General features: G+C 41.8%; 1 long non-coding RNA gene across 1 annotated transcript; it reads right to left on the bottom strand.

Annotated features, from left to right (window-relative positions):
- Window positions 1-186: 186 nt before the first annotated feature.
- LOC107514377 lies at window positions 187-24,198 on the bottom strand. The gene is made up of 5 exons (XR_001597758.2): window positions 23,512-24,198; window positions 15,091-15,649; window positions 5,371-5,513; window positions 4,606-4,698; window positions 187-1,832 (listed from the first exon to the last, which is right to left on the bottom strand). It is a non-coding gene; the product is annotated as an uncharacterized LOC107514377 (long non-coding RNA).
- Window positions 24,199-24,467: the final 269 nt, after the last annotated feature.

Below are 24,467 nucleotides of genomic sequence, written 5' to 3'. Positions count from 1 at the left end.
GGGAGGGGAGGGGAGGGGAGGGGAGGGGAGGGGAGGGGAGGGGAGGGGAGGGGAGGGGAGGAGAGAATGATAGAGATAGATAGATACAGATTCAGGTATATAGATAGATATCTCATTGGATAATCTTGTATGTGTATATATATACATACACGTGAAAAGAGATTTACTATGAGGACCTAGCTCACATGATTATGGAGGCTGAAAAGTCCCTCAATCTGCTGTCTGCAACCTGGAGACCCAGGAAAGCAGGTGGTATAATTCAGCTCAAGTCCCAAAGCCTGAGGACTCAGGGAGCCTGTTATGTAAATCTCAGTCTAAGGGTAGAAGATGAGGCAAGGGTCTAGTTCACACAATGAGACAGAAAAAAAAGGTGGGTGGCCAATTTCCCCTTCCTCTGCCTTTTGTTCTATTCAGGTCCTCTGCGAGTTAGATGATGCCCACTGCTTTGGGGAAGACTATCTACTTTACAGAGTCCACTAATTCAAATGCTAACCTCATACAGAAAATCATCCTCACAGACACACCCAGAAATAACATGTAATCTGGGCACCCCGTGGCCTGCTCAGGTTGACACATAAAATTAACCATTGTAGCCTACTAACCTTAACTTTTTATATTTATCTTAGAGAAATTATCTGATATTCAGCAATTATGCAAAAGAAGATAGATCAAAGCAATATGCATATCACCAAAAACTGGAAAGGATTTCAATGTCCCCAAATATTCAAAATAACCAAGTAAATTATTTTATAATTATATGATTAAAATTTATGTGGCCAATAAAGACTTGCTTTCAAAGAGTATTCATTGACCTGGGAAAGTACTGATGATATACTACAAAATGAAAAGTTGGATATAAAAAGTAGATTCCACCTACTCTCAATGCCATTAAAAATATTTTTAGTTATACATTTGCATATTTGTGTATATATTTTTGTATATTCATTACAAAAAACTAACTTAGAGAAAAACATTATTAACAACTGCCGTTTCTAAGTAACTTCATTTATTCTCTCCTTTTCGTATCCTCCCAGGTTTCTGTAGTGAGCAAAGAAATACTGTCATAATCAGAAAAAGAAGCAATAGATATGATTCACAACAATACTAAAGAAGTCAAACTTTAGAATTCTGGTCATTTTTCTTTAGCATAATCCTACTTTACGATGCAGTTGGATCTGCCCCCCAAAAGTGAGGGTAGCAGCAGTGCTGTCGAAGGTCAGAAGGAAAGCACTTTGATGGGTGGCCTCTGGCCCCAAAGACAGAACAGTGCAAAAGACGGCCAGGTAAATGTGGCAGGAGGGGATTTACGACCACATTGAATGACAACTGTCAGAAGACACCGTGGAGGGTGGATTAGTCTCTAGAAGGCTCAGGGGTTGTGGCACCTTGGAGTGCTTCCTGACATTTTAGACTTTGGGGGGTACATCTTTGACCACGAAAAATAAAAAATAAAAACTAGAAGCTCCCAACATCCCTATTTTCTCTCCTTTGATGGTACCTCCATTTCCATGCCCCTGCAGCCCCCACGTCTATGTTGCCTGCAGCTCACCTTACTCTTGGGCCCAGCGCTGCTTCCACTCACATGAAGGCTCTGTATGGGACAGCCATTGTGTCCTCTTCTTTCCAAGGTCATTCGCAATGCCAGAGGGCGGCAGGGGTAGAGTGAACACAATTACACTCATCACAAAGATTTCTGAGGCCCAATTGGCTGAGGCTGTGTGGACAGATCTAAAGATACCAGCAGACCTGAGTGAGACTCTATCTCAGCCACCCTTACAATCTGTGTGGGCCTGAATAGATGTTTTAGTTTCTCTGAACTTCAATTTCTTGACCTATAACCAAAAGAAAATAATATGCAGCTTACTGGCTTATTGTGAGAATGAAATGGTTCTATTAGCTGCAGTAATTGTGAGCTATAGTAGTTTTCTGCTGCTGCATAACAAATACCACAAACTTAGCTTAAAGCAATGCCCACCTACCATATTGCAGTCTGTAGGGATGAAGTCCAAGTGGACTCAGGGTTCTCTGCTTATACAAGGCCAAAATCTAGGTGCCATCTGAGCCGAGCTGCTAACTGCAGGCCCTGGGGGAGAATCTGCTTTCAAGCTCATTCAAATTGTTGGCAAAATTAGTGTCTCTGTAGCTATGGGATTGAGGTTCCCATTTCTTGGCTGGCTGTCAGGCAGGAGCCACTCTCATCTCCTGGAGAACATCTGCATTCTGTGCCACATGCCTCCCCTCGCCCCCCATCTTTAAGCCAGCAACAGCAGTTCAAGTCTTCCTGTCTTCCTGGTGCTTTGAAACTCTCTGACTTCCCCTTCTGGTTCCAGCTGGAGAAAACCCTTTGCTTTTCAAAGGGCTCGCGGGGATTAGGAAAGATTGTGCATATAAATCACCCAGAACAGTGCCTGGCATTTAGTAGATGATCAATCAGGTCCACTTCTGGGACAAATACAGTGCACAATACATAGAAGGTTCTAAATAGACTCTTATGAAATGAGTGAGTGAGTAAGTGAGTGAATAAGCAAATGGAAAAAAAAATCAGCAATGAAGATAAGAGTTCTTATTTTAGAGGGCAGAGGCAATCAGGGAGGGACATCTCTAACAGTGAGGGGACATTCTGATATGAATTCCATCAATCCACATGAAGTGAGGATTCAGTTAATACAGCTACTAAATAAGGTTTCATCCCACAGTATGAGAGCACCTGGGGTGCATCTTCTGAGCCTGGCTTCTCTGTTCAGAACGCATCCAGTTCCAAAACCCCAGGAAGTCTTACTGGCAATTAGAGTCAAAGGAGAAAAAGTCTCTCTAAGCACTTTGCCTTTAGGCTTTTGCTCTTGGGATCTTTACCCCTACCCCAAGAGACTCTAACACACACTGAGCGCTAGGCATCCAGCAACCTTCCCACCAGAGAGAGGGGCAAGAAGGTGGACATTGGTGTGGGTTCTGGCTAGAGGAAATTTGGTGGTTATGCCCTTAACAGTTCAAATGTTTATTATCTTAAAAGTTGTTTGAGCATTATCGAATTGTTGTTAGCTCTAATACCTGAAAAACAACCCAGGTACCACAGAGAAACAGAACAAAAATAGAACCTGGTGTCTGATGGATGGGAGCATGCCTGATGAACTTATAAGCACCCTGGCTTCCAGACCTCCTCCAAAGGGTTTTTATAAGTGCCTGGAAATGCTTTAGCATTGCGTTTTAATTAAACATTTAAGATGCAACCTACAAATTTATTAATTCTGCCTGGAAGAAAAAGATGAATCTTATATTTGGACGTCTCCAGCTAAGATGACTCATATTTTCACGGAGGTTATCAGTGGGACTTCTGGTCATACCCTACAAAGTTTGCAAAGCACTGCAGGAGATGGGAAGCATCTCGATTGGAAAGTCACTGGCTCAGAGCAATTGTGCTAATTTCTGCTTCTCAGACTCAGTCCTAAGACTGAGAATATAAGACATGCATGCTGCTGAAATTAAAGTAAAGCATTTACATATGGACCCCATTTATCATAGGATCTCTTTCTCTGATCATCCATCCCCCTTTGCTGTTATCATGACTACTCTGAAGTTCTGATCTTTTAGAAAGGATGAGCCAACCAATTCAGAAAAATATTTTGTGCAAAATGGCTCCCTAAGGAGCGAGATCATGCTATCTGTCTGACCCAGGAGGGTTGGGAATCCCATTAAGTTAATATTGACCAAAATTCTGGAAGAATGAGGAATCCAGTAAATCAAATATTCTCATTAACCACAGATCTATCAAAAACTCTTATGGATTCCAACTTTAAAACGTCTTCTAAATTCATACAGGTCTTACTTCTTGCCCTATGAAAGGGGAACTGGGTCAAACTCTTTTTCTAATGAGTAGCAGTTGCAAATGCCATTGGCTAGTCTCAGCACTAATATTCATTGAAGTGCTTCTCAATCGGATGGTTCCCCACCCCCACCCCAAGAGATTTCAGCAGCATCTAGAGATGTTTCTACTCGTCACAACTGAAGAGTGAGGGGATTGCTACGGTCATCCAGTGGGTGAAGACCAGGAATGCATAGATGTCTTGCAGCTCACAAGATAGCCTCCCCCACAAAGAATTTTATAATTCCAAACATCAGTAATGCTGAGGTCTAGAAACCCTGATATAAAGGTAGAAGAAGGTCTGCAATATGGGTTAATATGTTAGATAATTATCTAGAGGAAAATATTCAAAACAAACCAAAAAAAAGTCTTTGATATGAGAATCTGTTGAGGACTCTGCCATCAACCAGCTGTGTGACCTTGAGCAGGTTAATATATTAAATATATGGAATTTGATGTATTTGTGCATTTATTTGGCCAGCTCTGTGAAGAATGGTGTATTCTAATCTAAGCAGAAGAAACAAAATAAGGCTATGTGCAAAGGCTCAATGTAAGAAAGAATAGTGTCCAAGGAAGACTGGAGTGACAGGGAAATCATCAACCAGAGGGAGAGAAAAGCAGAGGAGACCCTCCCAGACCTCCCAGACCTTAGGAAGAAGCTCTGCTTTTATCCTAGGTGTAATGAACCATTTCGAGCAGTGAGTAACAAGTAACATGACCCAGCTTATGCTTTAATGCCAGCTTACCAGACAGTACTTTGTCCTTGTTTTTCACCACACAGGTTCTACAGATGTCTGTTGAATAAGAGACTTTGCTCCCTGCTGCTATGATGAGGAGACCTGACAAAAAGGAGGAGAAAACACTTAAGAGGCTATTGCCATGGTCTTGGGGGAAAAAAAGATGAAAAAGATGGAAAACAGACAGTTCCTCAGACAATTAAACATTGTATTATCAGATGATCTGGCAATATTTCTCTTGGGTATATACCTAAGAGAAATAAAAATGAGTGTCTGCCCAAAACTTGCACTTAATAGATCATAGCGGTATTATTCATTAAGGCCAAAGGTGGAGGTAATTCAAATGTCCATCAACAGATGAATGAATAAACAAGCTGTGGTGTAGCTATACAATGGAATATTGCTTAGCGGCGAAAAGGAATGAAGTGCTGACACATGCCACAACTTGGACGAACTTTACAAACATTACGCTAAGCGAAGGAAACCGGATACAAAAGATCACATTTTCTATGATTCTATTTATATGAAATGTCCAGAACTGGCAAACCTATAAACACAGAAAGTAGATTGGTAAGTTGTTAGGGGCTGGGGAGAGGAGAAACGGAGAGTGACTGCAATTAGGTACGGTTTTGGAGGGAGGGGAGATAATAGAAATCCTCTGAAATTAGATAGTGGTGATGGCTGCACGGCCATTTTTGAAAAGGTGGTGAATGCGCAAAGCTGAGTGAGAACAGACTCAAGCTGGGACCCACAGACTCTGGAGGCTGATGGTACCTGAGGGGAAGCAGAGGGAGCCACGGAGGCTGGCTGCCGGGTGTCTCAGTTACTGCTGCTGCTGCTGCTCACGATGACGCCTTCCCCGTGTCACATTCGATAAGCACGTGATGGTTTTCTCAGAATCTACCTCTTCCTTCTCACTGGAGTGCAAAAAGGTGGGGGAATGCTTTAGGAAAGGAGATTTGCTTTTTTTTTTTCAGAGAAATCAAAACACTTTCTCCCTGGTGACCTTTCACTCTTCACGGCCAAAGGACTTTGACTTTCGACCCCATGGACGCTGGGGGCAGAGGCTCGGCATTGAAAATTCAGCTGGCCTTTCATGGAAAGGATGTGGTATGTTTTAATGCAGACGTCTTCTCCGGGTCATAATCAATGTACAGAGAGAGAATCGTGGTGCTTCCTTTACTTAGAAACTTATTTTAGCTTTTCGTACACATTTAAGTGTGATTTCTGGTAAAGTCAAAACAAAAAGAACATTCTTTTGCGTTGATGAGAAATGAAGATAGAAAAAAAAAAGACTTAGGAACACATAATTCCTTAACATCATATATCAAGTCTCTGTGTCATTTTTGAGGGGAGGGTGCATTTTAATATGGTTTTAATTATAGTGACAAATACTAAACATGCTTTCATCCTCACAGGAGTGTTCAAGCCTGGAGCAGATGTTGACTTTCCTCATGGGATTCTGAGAGTAGGAAATTTCCCTCTGGCCCCAGGAGCCACCCAGAAAACACACACTCTCATATTCACAGCAATATTTAATTTCCAAAGTTACTGACTTCTCACTCATTCATGCCTTTGTTCATATACTAAACCATTTACTTCTATACTCATTGGAAATTTGAAGATAGGAGTCCATCCTGGCTCTCAGAGAACTCTCAGGTATGTAAAGAAAAAGACAAATAAATAGTCAATGAAAAACTCTGTAAAAGAAGTATTTAAAGGGTGATATGGAGGTGGACACGTTATGAAGATTATTAAGGTGAGCATGTTATGAAGATGCAAGTGGTCTTCTGCACGGGGCCTCTATACACTAGGCTTTGGAAGTACTGGGAAGTAAAATTAACTTGAATCATCATGTCCTTTCCTTATATCATCTAAAGTCTGCACTGGAATAACCTGGAGTTGTTGTCTTGGGATCGCTCAAGGTTTAGGTTAGACCTCAAGTTCAATCAAGCAAAAGCCAAGTGGTTTTGGTGGCTCCATGCCCTCCACCGGCCCCCTCCGTCAGCCCTGGCTTCCCATCAGGGGAGACAGAGAGGAGGCGGGTTTTGTTTCCCAAGCTTGCACCTCCTCCCCACATTCTGCGCCCCCGCCCTCACACTGTGCAGTCATCTTGGCTCCTTGGTGTGGGAGGATGTTCACCGCAGGCTGGTCTGAGCCCAGGCTCCTCACCCCGCAACACTCCCCCAGAGCCCTTTCGGTGACTCGGCGCCTGGGGAGGCTCCTCTGCCCAGGCTTCTCCTTACTTATATCTGTCCTCTTTTCTCAGGCCCTGTTGCCCCCACCTCCTTGGCAGGTGGCCCACCATGGCTGACCGACAGTGGGTCTGTGATTTTTTTTTTTTTCTCTTTCTCCTCTGGCAAAGTCAGGGTGGGTGCATCAAGGGAGAACCGAAGCTGTGGTCTCCCTCACCATCCCGAGGCTCCTTCCAACTTCCTAGCTGCTGGCTTAGAGGCCCGGAAGGAGCTGCCAAGCCATCCCATCTGAAAAACCAGCTTGTGACCAGCAAACTGAACAAATTTAATACAGAAGACACAGAGAGAATAAACCAGGAACCCTGAGGCCTGTGTCATCTTCACAGAGCGACTTCTCCCATTGCTCTCAGTTTCCAACCCAATTAGAACCCGGCTAATTAGTTTTGTGCTCTGCACAACAGTTGGGGGAAAAGGTCACTTTGGTATATATGATTTTCTTTCTTTCTCTTTCTAAGCCACAGAGCCTCCTCCAAAGAACAAGCATTAACCTCTGGTTCTCAGAAGCAAAACAAACCAAGTCACACATTTCTATGAATTCTCTCCATACGCCGATGGTTAGTAATAATAGCAGTCACCGTATCTATTGATGGAGTGCAGGTACTAGACACTTCACAGGCCTCAGTTCTAATGGAACCTCACAGAGACGTGGGGAGCTTTAGCCCAGTTCATATCGAAAGAAAACTACATCTTGGTGATCGTAAGGAAGAGAGGGAGTTACAGTCTCGTGGCCAGAAGTCAGGGCAGCCAGGATCTTGTCCTGGCCCTGCCAACCCCATCAAGACGTGGGCAAAACTTTTTCTTTCTCAATGGAAATTCCAAAATACAAAAGAGTTATTAGCCGGAATGGTAAAATGCACATTGATAGACTGTTTGATTGAAACTAAATGTTTCAACAACAGAACTTGACACCTCCCAGAGCCTCCCAAGATAGAAATAAGAAGAAAACCAAGTTTCACTTTTGGCTACCATGTGCCAGGCACTGAGTGGGGGCACAGTCATGTGCTTTGAAATAGAAATAGCTTTGAAACTATAGATAGACACATAGAACTTTAGACCTCGAGAACAGCATTGCTGTGGGCCTTTGACATAGCGCCCACATTTTATAGAAGAGAAACGGAAGCCTGGACAGCCAAACGGCTTTCCCAAACTCCCCCGAGGATCCCACCCATCGGGGTCAGTTAAGACGGGGTGTAAATACAAATTCCCTTAGATCAACGAAAAAGTTCTGTCTCTGAATATGTTGTCAGGTATAATTCCATAACCCTATAGATTATGTCAGGGTAGATGCCCGTAACAACTTTATAGCAGGGAACATTAAGACCAAGCACAAGACCCAGACCCAGCTCTGTCACTCTTTCTCACACCCATCATAGTGTCTCTGCTCTCTGTTCTTGTAAGATGCCAACATGGGCACATTTTTTAATTCTTGGCTTGACTTTCCCCTGTGTCTTGACTCCTACCTTTTCATTGGCTTAGTATGTCCCCCTTCTCTTCCCAACTTCTGCTATGTAACGTAAGAATAAGGGCAGTCGCAGCGAAAATATGTCACTGTATTTGAAGAAATTAGGTGAGTAGCCAGTTAGATTTTATTTCAAATAGCCGGAAACAATCAGCACAGTGTGGAATGATGACAGCGTTTGTCACACGGCACCCTCTGTTGTTTGAGGTGAGCTGGGTTCAACAAGAACCTTTAAACCTTATTTAAACCTTTAAATTATATTTAACCCTTCAAGAGAACACTCGATTCCACCCAAATCAGTTGGTTCTCCTAATAGGAAGACCAGGGAGAATGAGCCTACTGAAGTGGACTTCTCTCTGTGAGATGTGTTCCGTCATGGTGAAGCCTACTGAAGGCTCGGCGAAGTTGTTAGGATAAATGTTATTCTTCCTCAGGTGAAACTGTATAAGCACAGTGCGTTCCACATGCAGTAGATTCTCCTGGAGCTAGGAATAGATACCAGTGAGAAAACATATAAAGTCCATGAGGTTTTCACTTCTAGGAAACAAAAGACTTACAATATATTAGGTGCTAATGGTGGCGAGGACATAGCCACAACAATAGTTTACTTTTCTATTCAGGTCCTCGAGTTTATTTCTCTCTTAAAGCAGGAGGAAAATAACATTGTTCTTTTTGTCACCGACAATCTGTTCCACATATGTTCTAAGAGGCTAGTGTTCTTGTTGTGTCTAAGAGGCAAAGACATGTTTGTATCTGAAAGATATCGCAAAGAAATTTAAACAGCTGCTGTTGCTTCAATGGCCTTTCACATGTTCCCTGCGACTACTAAAAAAAAAGTACATAAAAATGGGTGGATGGATGGATGGATGGACGGACAGAGAGGCAGATGGAATAACATATTAATGAGTAACAGGATCTTTCATTCCTTTATTCAACCAATTAGCACAAAGCCTGACACACGACAAGCTTTCCGTAAGTGAAGACCTGACATTTAGTGATCTCAATAATGGGTCAACTGGTCACTGCCCTTTCAAGACTTGGGCTTGAGTGCAACTCAGAGTCATCTGATATACTTTGGTATTTGTTCATTCATCAAAACCAAGGAGATTAGAAGTCTCACAGATGTCTTCATACATCAGCAAAGCACATGACTAGGTACTTGGGGGTAATTTGAGGATCACTACGACTCCAAGACATTTTCTAAAAAATTTCATTCTGCTATCACTAGAATGAAGTCCAAGAGGAGCTAGGAGCCAATAGAACATTTGCCTTCCTCCAAGTCTGTCATAAGATAGTGTAGAGAAGGCAAATCTTAAGACTCTTGTCGGGTACCTCCAAGTCCTTGCTCAAGTCACTGCCCCCATCAGACCTAATATGTCCCCATGGCCTGAATCACCACGAATCCGTAATTTTCAAGTGCATGAACCTCAGAGCCCCCATATTCATGGAAAAATGATACAAAGGTAACAAAATGAGCACCCCAAAATAAAAATCTGCTGTTCATGCTTCATTTAACAGAGAAATCGATCCCTCTCTTGGTGTGAGCTTCTGTTTGAATCACCTGAACAGGGGGATCAGGCGATTTTTTAAGGGAATATGAAGCCACAGTTAACATTGAGATGTTCACAATCCTCTACAGAAGAAAAATCCTAAAATATTGTACCCCTTAGGGCTTTATGACTCAGCATGTTTTCTCTCCCTCTTGGCCAAAACCTCTCTAGGAAGTATTCTGAATTCTCTACTCTCTTACTATATAGAATTTGAATCTATTCCATAATTATTCATGTAGGACCACTAGAAGCCTTGTGCTATTTTGAGTTAGCATGAACCAGGACACAGAGATTAACTATAATCCCCCTGGCTCAAGATGTTCATGAAATCATGAAGGAAATAGATAAGGAAAAAGGCAATGACAAAGGCTGGCAGAGGGATCCTTGTGATGGGAATGTTCTCTGTCTTGACTGGGTGGTGGTCATACGAATCTGTACATGTAATAAAATTGCATGTTATTCCTTTCAGCCGCACGGGGATCTACAATTACTTCATTTTTTAAAAATAGTTTTCTTGAACATATAATTACAATGTACAGTCACAAATGTCATGCCAGGGAGCCCTGCGAGCACAGAGGGGAAATATACCTCCCCTCCTGGATTAGGGAGAAGCAGTCGAAGGAGGCCTCCCATGGAAGGGGCTCTCACAGGTGTGAGTCAGCCAGGATGAGAGGTGGGGCATGGGAAAGGAAATGCAGTGTGAGCGGCATTCGACCCTGCCCCTTCTTCAAGCCAGCTCCCTTGCTAGTCTTCTGCTGCTTCTCTGGTTTGAGCCACCTTCTAAAGGAGATCTGCTGTAGTCTGTAATAGTCTCCCTTCTCCCCCTCTTCTAGTTTTTTCCCTTGCCAGCTTCCCACTCCCTCTGGTTTCAACCCGCCAGGGCAATTCTTGATTCTTAAAGTTCTCCTCCCCTTGGCTGCGCTCCTTCTCCCCAAAGAGCTCCCCAACCCACAACGCTGATTTCTTAAAGATGCCCAGGACTATGCCCCGGAAACTCACAGGTGATATCCAGTTCCCACTGAGGGAATGGCTCAGCACCCCCAAATGTGAAGCAAACACATAAGGACAGGCACGTCGTCAGAGGCCGATGCCAGGAGCCTACACCCAGTTTCCCGCCCTCCCTGGCCTTGCACCCGTCACTCCCCTTCTCCTTTACAGGTCATTTATTTGCTAAAGAAACTGGAATATTGTCTTAGAGAATTTCCCATATTCTGAATTTTAATTACTGCTTTTTCATGAGGTCTCTACCCTGTATTTCTTGTAAACTGGTAATTTTATTATTATTATTATTATTATTATTATTATTATTGTGGTTATCATCATCATCATCATTATCATTATTATTTATTACATGATTACCAAATCATCCCAATGCTGTTGAAAAGATAAAAATGTGGACGATAGAGTGCTAGCTTCTAGAAGTCTTAATTTCATTGAAGTCTTTCCTCCCATGGCATAGAAGATGAACAGCAATCTCGTGCTGGTGCTCAAGTTTGGGAAGTGATTGCAGATCAAAGAAAATGCATGGACTTGTGCAATGGCCAAGAAGGACCGGCACGACAGCTGCGCTCAGCACGGGGAGTTTCTGGAAACAGACCTTTCTGACAGTAAGTTCCAATAAAGTTGGTGGGTGTTATATTAATGACTAAACTCTTAGTCACCTCGAGGGAACTGAAATCAGATGACACCAGGATGGTGGAGGGAGGCAAGATATTAGCAATTCTAAGTGCAGATGTGAACGTAATTTCAGGGCATTATTATAATTGTTTTATGCTTTGATTAAACGTCTCGCGTAATACTGGGCTCTAAGGTGGGAGGCAGGAGTGAGGTGAGGAAATCAAGGTTATTTATTCCTAATACCGATGCCGTGAGAAGGTCGGGAGAGGGGATATGCTCATCATTAATAAAACACAAAATCTTCACTTCTCAGCGCACTCCATGCACTTTAACTCCCAAAACCAACCTGCACGCAGACCAACATATGTTTGTGTGTAGCAAACACTAGTTTAGGGATAGTTTCAGAAATTTCAAAAATGTCAAAGGCGTTTTTTTTTTTTAAGTGAACGAAAAAAGATTAAGTTACAAAAGCTCTGTATCATTTGCATTTGCCGCTTAACTGCTTATCCACCTGTCTGTGAAACGCATTTCCTCAGATCTTGACCAGAGTGTCCGATAAAACAGTCTTAGGGACTCAGGTTCAGCCTGACATCTTTAAACACCCACCATCATTGGAAGCCAGAGAGCAGTAGATCTCGAAATTTTAGCCCACCTGATCTTTCCTTGAACTCCCTTCTTTTAACCATTCGTTTTTCTTGTGTGACCAAAACAAACATAAGAATGTAATAATAATAAAGTTGCTATGGCAGAAACAGTGTTCTCAGATCAAAGGCTTCACACTGTACACATAAAATGATTCATTTGGTCAGCTGGTCAACACTCATTCAACACCTCAGATGTTCCATGCTGGTGAAAGATGTTCTTGGGATGGGTACAAAGTTGGGCCACTTACCAACACCTGCCATATGATCCCATACACTATGATATGATATGATACGATATGATACAATATGATACGATATGATTATATACAATGCTATACTATATTACATTATGTAATACTGTACAATATTCTATTGTATTATACTATGTCACATTATAGCATAGAGCAGTGTATCTTGATTTGTCTATTAGTGTCTTGTCTGTCTCCCTCTTACAACAGATAATAAAGGGAAATGTTTAGTAACGTGAACTTCGCTGCCATGCCTAGATTCACACCTTATACCACTCACCAACCAAGTGACCTTGGAAAGGTTTCATAACGTCCGTGTACCTTAGCTTCCTCCTCATTTAAATGGAAACAACAGGCGCACATATCTCAGAGGGCCGTTGAGAAGATCAGTGAGTTAAAACTGAGAGCGAGACCTGGGCGAGTAGCAGGTGTGCGTTGGCTGTTAGTAATGTTATCATTTGGGGGTAGGCTCCATGCTGTCGCTTTGGGGGGATGGTTCCTCCATCACACTCAGAGAGGTTTAGAGAAATCCTCTGGTCCCTGCCCACCCCATTTCTGAGTCTATATCTGAGTCAATCAGCATATTTCATCCTCTGCCACAGAGATCGGTTCAGGGGTGAGTAGATAACCAAGTGACAGACCAAATTGACCTAAACCATGACTTCCTGTTGGGGTCTCAGAATGACTCCCATTGGAACCACCCTGGGGGGATTGAACCGGAACCGCTATAACCATTGTGCTCCCATAGGGACTGGAGTCCAAGCAGTAGAATGCAGGGAGAGTGGGTGGAAGGAAGCCAGTTCCCAAAATATCATACGACTCCTGCCATCAGCCAGACCTGAAACCAGCTGTGTCCCTGCACCCTTAGGTCATGTGCACCAGGATGTTCCCTGTTTGCATAAGCCAATTTAGGTGTAAGTTTTTTCACCTACAACTCAAAGAGGCCTAATTGGCGCTCCATTATTTGGTGACCACTGGGACTCAAAGAGTTTATAAAGAACTCTTCGGAGAATGCACAGCAGAACCCCACCTTGAACCCTGCTCTTTCTGACCACTATAACATGATGCTCCCCAAAGTTGCAGCAGGATCCAGAAGACTGGTCAAGCTACAACTGTGGGGATCCACAAGTGAACGGCCAGATCTGGGGAGGGCTTCTGGAGGCAACGGCATTGCGTTAGCAACTATCCTTTATTAATGCTTATTAAATGCCAGTCATTGTGCTACACTTCATGCGCAACCTTGCACTTGAGCCGTGCCTTGAAGAATGAGCAAGATTTGGGCATGTGGAAATGGGGGTGGTTTGGCATTCTAATCTGACGATTACCAAATAGTGTCCATAAGCCTTGAAGCCCTGGGGAGGCAGCCGTGACTCAAGACTGAACAGGGCCCTCATTGGCAGCAGCGGCTAGCTTAAGCCCAGGTATTTAATTGCATCCCTTTGTTCATCCAAAATTTCATCCCAGCAAGATTTACTGATTTCCACCTTGGTTCCAGGGCCTACACATCTCGACCATGTTTCCATCCAATTTCGTCTTGGGAAGATAAAGTTTAATTAGTGAAGAAGATAAGGATCCTATTAATTGAGGGATGGGTCAATTGGACTAGTGAGAGGTGAATGTAAGAATTGTCTTGTTGCAACATAGCAACCAGCCACCCTGCCCCTATCAAAGTCATATTTTCTGGGACACTTGGCAGCACATTCTGTGTGGGTTAGTACTTCAAAAAAGAGGTTGGGAATCTGAGCAGTTGTCTAGTCACTTTCATTTAATGAACGTTTATTGAATACTTACCGTATGCCAACTACTGCAGTAGGCAAAGAAGATGGGGAGATGAGAGGTATCATGCTTAGCGTCAAGACAGGGTAGGTGGGCAACTAATATGGCACCACTAGGACTCCAGTGAACACAGAGATGAACACTCAGCCTGCCTTGGGGCTGGCGGGCATGAGGACTCAGGTAGGGCTTTTAAGAGGAAATCCAAGACTTGAAGAAGAGTCAAAATTAGTCAGGAAAGAAGGAAGGCAGATAAGATGGGTAGGGATGCAGTTCCAGCTGAGCAAAATTATGCAAAGACTCAGGAAGGAGGAAAAGAAAGAAGATCTACTTAAGGTTCAGGCAGAAGCATAAAAGAAGGGAAAAACAAAAACAAACAAACAAACAAAAAACATTCCCTAGTCCCTAGTATGCACCAAGCCTCATTCATGGAAACTATATGCATAGAATATTAGCACAGGCCTTGGCTCATGCTAATGGATTTCATTCTTCTGAGCACTTACCAGGGGCAGGATGACATGTGCCAAGCACTTGGGATACATGCTAATTATGATCACAAAAAACAAAAACAAAAAAGCTCTTCACCTTTGACTGAGGAGGAAACTGAGGCCCAGGTTGACCTGCCCAGGTTTCACACCTGAGATAAAGCAGGAGTCACATCCTTTCTTGGCCTGGTGCCAAAGTACAGCATCACTTGAATATATCTCTTTGCCCAGTGACCCTTAGAAACCCATGCTTTAATTCCTCACTGCTCTGCCATTCTAGGGTGTAAACATTACTAACCGAAAACCACAGCATCCTCTGGCCTGGAGATCCTAGAGGGGTTGGCCCTGTCATTCTGACCCCAAAGCTATTCTGACTTTACCATTATGACCCATCAGTGCTCTGCAACAATCTAGCATATCAGCTTTGTCTGCACGTATGGGTGTCTAGTCCACGTTTACCTACCGATATTCAAAGGCTCAGGACATGTTCTCCATGAAATCCAGAATTTTTTAACCCCTTCATGCAGTCCAGTTCCTTTGTAGTCTGATGAGTTGGAAGAAGACAGTGAAGCACTTTGCTGAGGTCAGAGGGTGAATCAGTCCGCCAGGGCCCACATCACTCGACCCTGATCACCAGCTAGCTCTTCATGGACCCTGGAGTCCATAGTGATACTCGCCTGAGGAGTCCTTGTCATTCCTCCAGGGCTCTGATGATCTCAGGCTGGGTCTGCGGAGCCAGCCAGCACCAACCCTTAGGCAGGCCCCAGACCACAGCTGGCAGGACGTAAACAACTCCCAGGCTCCTTCCTGCTCCCATTCCCAGGTTTCTCTGCAAAGGGGTGAGATGGGAGCCATGAAAGGCAAAAGCCTGCACATTTAGGTCCTTTCGAGGGAGACCAGGTAGAACAAGATGCAGCTCAAAGGTGGACACTGGAAACTCTGAACTCTTTCTGTTGAAGAAAATGTCTTGGAACCTCCTGGCTTCAAAATTTTCATTAGGAAACAGCAGGGAATTTGGTGATCTAAATAAGAAAAAACAGGAAAGAAAGAATAAATCTCAAAGAAGCTTTTATATACACACAGAACTCTTCTGCTTCATTTTGCTAGGTTACATCCATTTTTTATTAGTCTCTGAGGTCCCAACTTTGAACAACTACTATACATTTTGACAGGTCAAAGGTTTACAAAGATTAGAACAGGTGACACATCAAACAATGAAATCACCTACGCTCTTCTTCAGAGAGCTTTGTCTACATCGTAACAAAGTATAGTTATTTTACAACTGATCAGACGGGGTAATTTAGTTTCAAATTACTCCAATTACCAAATAGGCCAATTCGGTTTTTTTTTTTCAGCTTTATTTAAGGGGTATAATTGACAGATAGAAATTGTATATATTTAAGGTGTACGATGTAATGTTTTGTGTATGTATACATTGTGAAATGATTATCACAGTCAAACTATTTAAAATATCCATTACTTCACATAGTTTCTGTGTGTGGGGGGGAGGGGTAAAAACACATAAGCTTTACCCTCTTAGCAAAATAAAGTGTACGTTACAGCATTAGTAACTATAGTCGCTCTGCTGTACAGTAGATTTCCAGAAGTCATTGACCTTGCATAACTGAAACTTTGTACCCCGTGACCAGTATCTCTCCATTTCCCCCATTCCTAAGTCCCTAAGAACCACAATTCTACTCCATGAATGTGACTTTTCTAGATTCCACATATGAGATCGTACAGTATTTGTCTTTCTGTGCCTGGTTTATTTCACTTAGCATTATGTCCTCCAGGTTCATTCATATTGTCACAAATGGCAGGATTTCCCTCTTTTTAAAGGCCGAATAGTATTTTATTGTGTGTATCATACCACATTTTCTTTATCCATTCATCTGTGGGAGGACACTTAGATTGTTTTCATATTCTAGTTATTGTGAATAATGCTGCCATGAATATGGGAGTGCAGATATCTCCTGTTGAGATATTCATTTCATTTCCTTCGGCTATATACCCAGAAGTGGGATTTCTGGATCATATGGTAGTTCTATTTTTAATTTTTTGAGAAATCTTCATAAACATTTTCCATAATGGCTGTACCAAATTATGTACAATAATGATGTACAAGTTTCCCTTTTTGCTACATCCTAACCAACACTTGTCTTTTGTTTTCGTTTTCTTTTTTTGATAATAACCATTCTAACAAATGTGAGGTGACATCTCATTGTGGTTTCGATTTGCATTTTCCTTATAATTGGAGATGTTATAGGCCCATTTAACTTGACACATTTCCCATTTGGGAAAAAAAAAAAAAAGATAAAGTGCAGCTCACCACTAGCATTAATTTAATTTTTCATAAACACATTCTTTGAGGCTGAAGCAAATCTGACTAGTTTTCAATGTGAAAATAAAATATAAAAGCTGTTCTTGGTGTTATTTCTAAACAGAATTTTCTTTAATCCTAATGTAACAGAAATGTATACATAAACAGGATACATCAAATGAATTGGCTAACACCTGTTTGAGAACGAAGTTAACATCACATGTAGGAATGCTACATTTTCTAGGAGTTGACATTTTCTATTTACTTTGTAAATAGAAATACCACTACTAAACACGGAAAACTACAAATAGAATGCTTTCATTCGTTTCCAAAGACTATTGACATACTAGAGTGATGCCAAAATAATAATAAAAGCACGATATTTCATGGCAAACTTTGGGGTCAAGGTCAGGACTGTGACCTGCAAGTCACCTGGGGGTAAACGCTGTGGCTGCAAGCACGGCTGGTGAGTATTCTCCAGGCAAATGCGAAATAGTTTAAAACATCCAATAGGGGATGCAAATAATCTGGCAGGTCATTTTGTGTAATTATGGGGTTGGGAGGGGGCCAGTCTCTCCTGGGGTGCTATGGGGCTTTGTTCCTTTCAATGCTGTTTTCAACAACTCAGGGAGATGGTAGGAAATGTAGAAAAGCGCCAACCATTCATGGAGCTTCTCCTCGGCCTCACTTCACAGGCACGATCTCTAATCCTGATACTATCCCGTTTTGCAGGTGAGGGATCTGCTTCAGAGAGATTAAGTCATACAAAAAGTGCATCAGTTTCATCTACAGCTGGCACAAAGCTGGGAAGTAAATGGAAACTAGTCGGTGGCGCATTGCAGATCCACAGAGATTCAGACAAGCAGGGAACAGGCTGAACCTAATGGGATGAAGCCTACTGGGCCCGGTCATACATTTCTATGCTTTGGTTTAAAAACATAAGCACACAGATTGAAGACGGGGGAAATGTGAGTAGAAAAGGCCTGGGGCTGCACACGATGAGTCACTGGTGTTACATGTCTGTCGGGGAGGCTCCTGCAACTATGGTCTGCACCAGGAGCAGACAGACTGTGTGCGGCCCCAGGGGCCTGAAGGTGGTGCTTGCCCTGTAATGATAGGTTCATATCTGGGTATCTGGATCCAAGTCTAGAACCTGGACACTCTGAGAGGAGTAGTAGCCTAGTGGGCCTATCTGAGAGTCAGCAACCAGGAGGCAAGGACACTTAAATTTTTTTTACGCATATGTGGAAATGCTAAAGACACTGACTATGTTTAGACTGCAAGACAAAAAAGCAGGGAGAGGATGCCATATTGGTTGTCTTCTATGCCCCAGAGACCTTGAGGGATATAAAGTTTCATTATATATGGCTTTATGAGTGTATGAAATCAGGACTCATGTATAGAAGGGGATATGACTTTATACTAGACAGACAAACAAAAGCTTTCCTGACAACCTCAAGAACTGTGGGAAGACAGATGAACAGGGTGTAATGTAAAATTCAGAGGTAGTGAGCACCCAGTCACTGGTGGTGATCAAGTACATGTTATTGGGACCTCACATGGACTTTTATGGATACTAGGTACTTTGGTTTCCATGGACCCCTTCTTACATAAACAATTTTGAATATATTTTATGACTGTTGGTATAATGACAGATATAATCCATGCTAGATTGTATTCATTTCTTTTCCTCTGCTCTTACAAGAAATTTAAATGTTTCCCTGGGCCCCTAACAGTCTCGTGGGACCTGAGCACAGTGACTGCTGTGCCTCGTAAAATCGATCCTTCTGCTGTCCATTATTGAGCCAGAATACTGTAAAGAAGACTCTGATCATTGGTTGGAAGGAGCATTATGGTCAGATCTGTAAACTCCTGAGTCTGAGATTCTATTAGGTGAATTCTGCCGAAGAACAGAGAAGGGTCCCAAACTGCTTTATGAGGTTGTTGGGTTGCTGAGGTGGATATTTTGCAGAAAGTACAAGTTAAGGAACTGTGTGCATACTATGATTCCATCCTATAAAAAGTGTATGTATGGACCCCAATTATTATAGATGGTAATACCTGAGACCAGGATTAGAGGATTAGGGTGGAAATGAGGAATAGTGGTTCTTTAGCTTGATATCCTCCTATTTCTGTCTAGTTCAAATGTTTATATTTAACAAACAACATGTATCACTGTTATAAAATTACTAAATAAAAACACTAGTGAAAAGTCTACAAAAGTGACTTTAACTCGGATGGCGGGGAGGCTTGTTCAGCCCCATTCTCTGTTCTTTGTCCCGTCAGGAACACTGTCGTGATGGATGACGCTGGAAGGGTGTCACCGGGCACGTCTGGCATGTTCAACGAACAGAACAGCATGTGAGAAAGCTCAGCAAAACCCATCATGCGACCAAGAATTAAGTTACAAAACAGGGCCACAAGGGGCCTCTTTCCTCAGGCCCCAGCCAAACGAATTTAGAAACACACAAATTCAGCAATCATCTGAATCAACACACTCCTCTTGGTAATCACACAAGTATTTAAGTTTGGTCTGTGTTTTCTAGACCTCCAGGTTCAACTTCCCAGGTCAAATGGCCGTTAAATGCCTTTGGAACGGGACCTATGAATCACCCCATCCCCAGGGGTAGGAGAGTGACCCAAACTTTACAAAGCTAGCACCGCCGACAGTTGTCCTCTGAGTTATCATGCATAAATGATGCAGCCTGAATAAACACAGTCTCAATATCAGGTCTCTCTTTTTATTCCTGCCTTTTTTTTTTTTTTTTGATCAGTTCTGATTTCAACACAATAAAAATCTTTGAAGGGTTGAATGCTTTCGAGACAAATTCCCTCATCGATGTAAGCTGTGACTAGAATCAAAAGGGATGACAATGGAAGAGCAAATCATAAACAGGCCTAATTGAAAGAAAAGAACACTCTAGGGAGATGGCTAGTCCCTGAAAAGGGGAAGGAGGAAAAGAAGGCGACCATGGAAAGCTGTTTATTGGGAATGGCAAGAGTGAGGAAAGAGGCCTCAAGGTTTTGAATCTCCATCTATTGCCCTAAAACAAAAAGAAGTCCTTTCACAAATATTCATGTATGCACAAAACTATCTATTAATCACCTCCTGTCTGCCGGGCCAGATTGGGTGTCTTTTTCAGGGAAAGAAAGGGAAGGGAGCTGGAGTAAATTTTGGGAGACCTGCCCAGGAATTCTCACTTGAGAAAACATCTGGTTTTTTCACATCTCTTGTGCAAAACAAACAAGTATTTTAGTGGCTGATGTGTATTTTGGTCTATGGTAGAACTCTGGGGAGACCAAAACAAACAAACAAATAAAATCGACATAAAATAGACAAAGCTCAAACCCTGTCCATGAGATTCACTTGCTGTCATGCTTCTTCACCAAAGTATGGATGACAGTTAAAGGATTTGTCCGAATGTACGGTCCATGTCGAGATCACCCATGAAGTGCTCTAAACAATGTCTAAAGAACCTAGACCTTTCTTTTAGTACTTTTCCCTCTATCTGACTCCAAGCATAGACCCCCATCTCAATGACACCCCCCTGAAAGAAACCCACCAATCTCACTTGTCTATATTTTGCTTCCTTCTCAAGATTACTCCCCAGCCCTTGCAGCCTAGCTTCCCTGAAATCGAATGTGAGTTGTTCTCTAACTGCACCGGAAAATCAGAATTTATTGTACATATGTTTGTGTTCCACTTAATAAAAAAATCTATATTTTAAGATAAACTTTGTTAGTAATTCATGAGGTAAGTGACTATTTATGCTAATCAGGCAGAAATATATTCTCAAGCATAATGCATTACATAAATCTGAATGTAAAATGTTCAATTATGAAGTAAATACAGGTAATGCAAATAATAAATTACCTCTAATAAAAATTATAAAAGATGTGTCTTCAAAGAGAGAGCGGCTTTAACTTACAACTGTGAATTGCTTAAAGAGAAAAGAATTAATAAATGCTGAATTACTCTGATGATTATTTAGCACATAATTCACCTATTCATAACGACTCCCAGTAATCAGACTGTTGTTTCACATTCTCCAATATGAGGCAAGACTGTTTCCTCAGCAATTTTACTCTTATCAGATCATCTCGTCTGATTCTATTAATTTTCTCCATGAACCTGCTAACAGTGATTCGTGATTTACTTACCCTGCTAACTAAAGACTGTTAAAGGATTTATCTAACACTAGACCTAAGAACAGAATATGCCTTATCATTCAGTTACTCTGAATAATCCTTGTCTCGAATCACTTTAGTTGGTCTCTCAGTGAAATTTAGTGGACTCTGGTTATTCTGTACCATAAACTCAGCTCCTGGAGAAACAAAGAGTACAGACACTATATGCTTTACGCATTTTGTTGTTCTCAGATTATATATGTCTGATTCCAACCTGATGTACCTGAGTTGCTGTAACTCACTATCAGGAAATATATATTATTTTTAACATAATTCTTGTAATTTTGATGCGATTTTTCTTTTCTTTTCTTTCTTTTTTTCCTTTTTACATAAAATTGTTGCATATGCATTGACATGAAGCTACAATTGTGTTTTGGATGTTATGGTTTCGCAATCTTCTACATGATTCGACTCATGTCCTCCTCCCTCCCAAAATTCTTCTATAAATATTCACAGCTTTCAGAAACTTTAATGCTACTGGTTTGAATTGGTCAATAATGACAAACGCATGGTTTCGAAATTACTCTATATTGTTTTACAGAGATTACTAGTGTATATATAGCAAAGGATGTTAAGCAGTAAGAAAACACAGTTCATATTGTATTTGGATTAGATGGGCTTGTATAGAAGTGAAACAAACAATGTTAGCAAAGAAGTCTAAAGAAATGTGGTCTGCTGTAATTGTACAGAATCAAAAACCTGAATAGTACTAATTAAAATGAAAGAGCACAATTGTTATCAAAGAAACGCTACTAACAGCGAACTGTAAATGTTTAGACACCCCTGTGAATCACAAAATAATAAAGTAAAAAGGACAAAAATGAGGATTAAGTTATAAGCCTGAGAGCACTACTGCTACACATCTAAAAAATAATTCTGATCCTTTTTTTTTTTTCCCAGAGAAAATGGGAGACTATAAAAGACTCTGCAATAAGAGAAAGAAAAATACCATGGCTTGACAGCAATGTACAAAAATAAACCATAAAAAATGTGCAGATAATAATACATTTAGCTGCCCAAACATGGGCATTTAATTTCTAGAAATGATATATAATTGCAACAATTAGGTGCACGGCCATGAATCCATATCGCATGGTCTTCATTAGCAAACTTTGTTTATAAACGCTGTTTATAAATGTAGCAGTTTCAGTGTTCCTTGCCAAAAATACTTTCATGAGAGGCAGGGATCATATCTTACAGCTTTTAACAAAAATGTAATGCAAAGAGGAATAAAACTTATCACAAACAAACAAAAAGAATTAATTCTTCCTAAGTACACTTAAATTCATGTTTTACATGAAAAATATAAACCTCAGACATTTTTATCATTGGTTAATGATAAAAAAAAAAAGGCCTAGAAAACTATTGCTATGAATAATGCTAAATGACATAATATGTTTATGTAATTTAAGCAGTGGATTTTCCTCTGAATAAATAAGCTATAATCCCTTAACTTCATTACTAGGTAAAATACTGTTTAGGAGGTAGGAAGCAAAGGAATTCTGTTAGGTTGCATAAATACTGACATAATTTTCACTCTTTCTTCCCCAAACTGGTAATAGACTTACTTCATTCCATCCCTACAAAGTACTCCCATAAAACCAAAACTACCCTTATAAACAGCTTCTCTGCAGTAATGATGAAAAGGAAAGGTGCTTTTCTGGAAAATACCAACAGCACTGGCCTTTTAGGATTATGATGTGCCTGCGAACTTTTATTTGAGTTGGGGGTGTCTCTCATTAGGAACTGGGGGAGACCTGCTGAAACTGAAGGCTGCTAGCATCAGAGAAATTAACGCGAGTCTAAACTGGTGTCTGAGCCAGTGAGTGACACCTAAGGTCTCTTTATAAATAGCAAAGTATGCTGTGGGGTGAGTGAGAGAGTCCTTAAGTGCAGTGTTCAAGAAGCTGGCTTAATATATGACTAAGTGTCAGAAGTCAGGTTTTCTGAGAATTACTTTTCAGTTAAACAACTTTATAGCACTGCACTTAATCTTACTAGTGACATTTCATTTATCACTGAATTACAAGTAACTTTAATTCTGTAGATATTGCCATAAAACCCGTTGGAAATCCATCCTGATACTTTTACAGAGTTTGGGGCACAGCTACATGAGATCCACTTGCTAAAGTCTCTCAGCCAGAATTATATTCTTAAGGCTTTTGTGTTCCCTGGCCCCGTTGTCAACAATCAAGGGGGACAGCGAGAAAAAAGTGATTCCCTTTTCTGCCGGCCCTGTCTTCAGCCTCATTCCTACAAGGTCGGGTTCTCCCACTGCAGTCAAACTAACTTTCTGTGCCTCTTTCTTCCTCCCTCCTTAGCAAACCAGCTTCTTTGCACTTCAACAAAACTGGACACGGATAAATCGCAACTGACCTTTGCCGAAAGGTGGCGCTGTTGAGGTAAAAACCAACTCAGTCCAACAATAGTTTTCACTCTTCGATCCTTTTGCAGGCTTTTCAGAATTTTTTTTAAATGCACCCTCCTAGCGTCTCCCCCTCCCATAAAGTAAAAAAAAAAAAAAAGTGATTAACACCAAATGCATTTCATTAATTGGAGAAATCAATAGTCTCAACATCCAAGCTGGCTGGCTCGTCTTCCAAATACTGGGTCCGCTGCGCATACTCCTGCTTTCCCCCAAATAAATCTCAGCTTCTCCGACTTGCCTATCGCTTTAAAATCTTAGAAACAGGATTGTTGGTTCTTTCTTACTTCTTTTCTTTTTCTTTATTTCTTTTTTCATTTTTGCATAAGCTTTAAAACGATCTAGAAAACTGAACTGTTATTAGCATCTGCAACGGGGAGGGGGAGAAGCAGCCCCCACCCCACCTCCCTCTGGGCTTCCGGGCTTGTCCGAGAAACAGCGGTTTAAAATTTAACCCTTCCAGGGGAACTGGTGAAGGCTGGGGTGTTGGTTTTTTCCCCTTGTTCCTCGCCACGAGCAAGTTTGAAATAAGTGAAACATAAAAGTGCAAAGGGAGCGCGGGACCCGGATAAACGGGGGTCAGAATTCATAGGGGGTGGGCGAGCGTGTGTATGAGTGCTTGTGTGTGTAATAGAGAGAGCGGGGGGCGGGGGCGGGGGGGAGAGAGAGAGAGAGAGAGAGAGAGAGAGAGAGAGAGAGAGAGAGAGAGAGAGAGAGAATATGAATCTCAAAAGCCAAACAGGAGCTAGAGTCCGAAGCCGGAGGGCTGAGGAGGGCTCATCTGACTGAGCTTTCCCGGAGTAAACTTGCATAGGCATTCGTTCCCGCCCGCCTTCCCGCACCCCAAAGGGCACGCGATGCAAGCAGGCAGACGGTCCCCGCGCTTAATGGCCCCTGAACAACTTAT

Source organism: Rousettus aegyptiacus, unplaced genomic scaffold (genome assembly GCF_014176215.1).
Source record: "Rousettus aegyptiacus isolate mRouAeg1 unplaced genomic scaffold, mRouAeg1.p scaffold_m13_p_14, whole genome shotgun sequence".
In the NCBI taxonomy this organism is placed as follows: Eukaryota; Metazoa; Chordata; class Mammalia; order Chiroptera; family Pteropodidae; genus Rousettus; species Rousettus aegyptiacus.
This window is presented reverse-complemented; position numbering and strand designations above follow the sequence as displayed.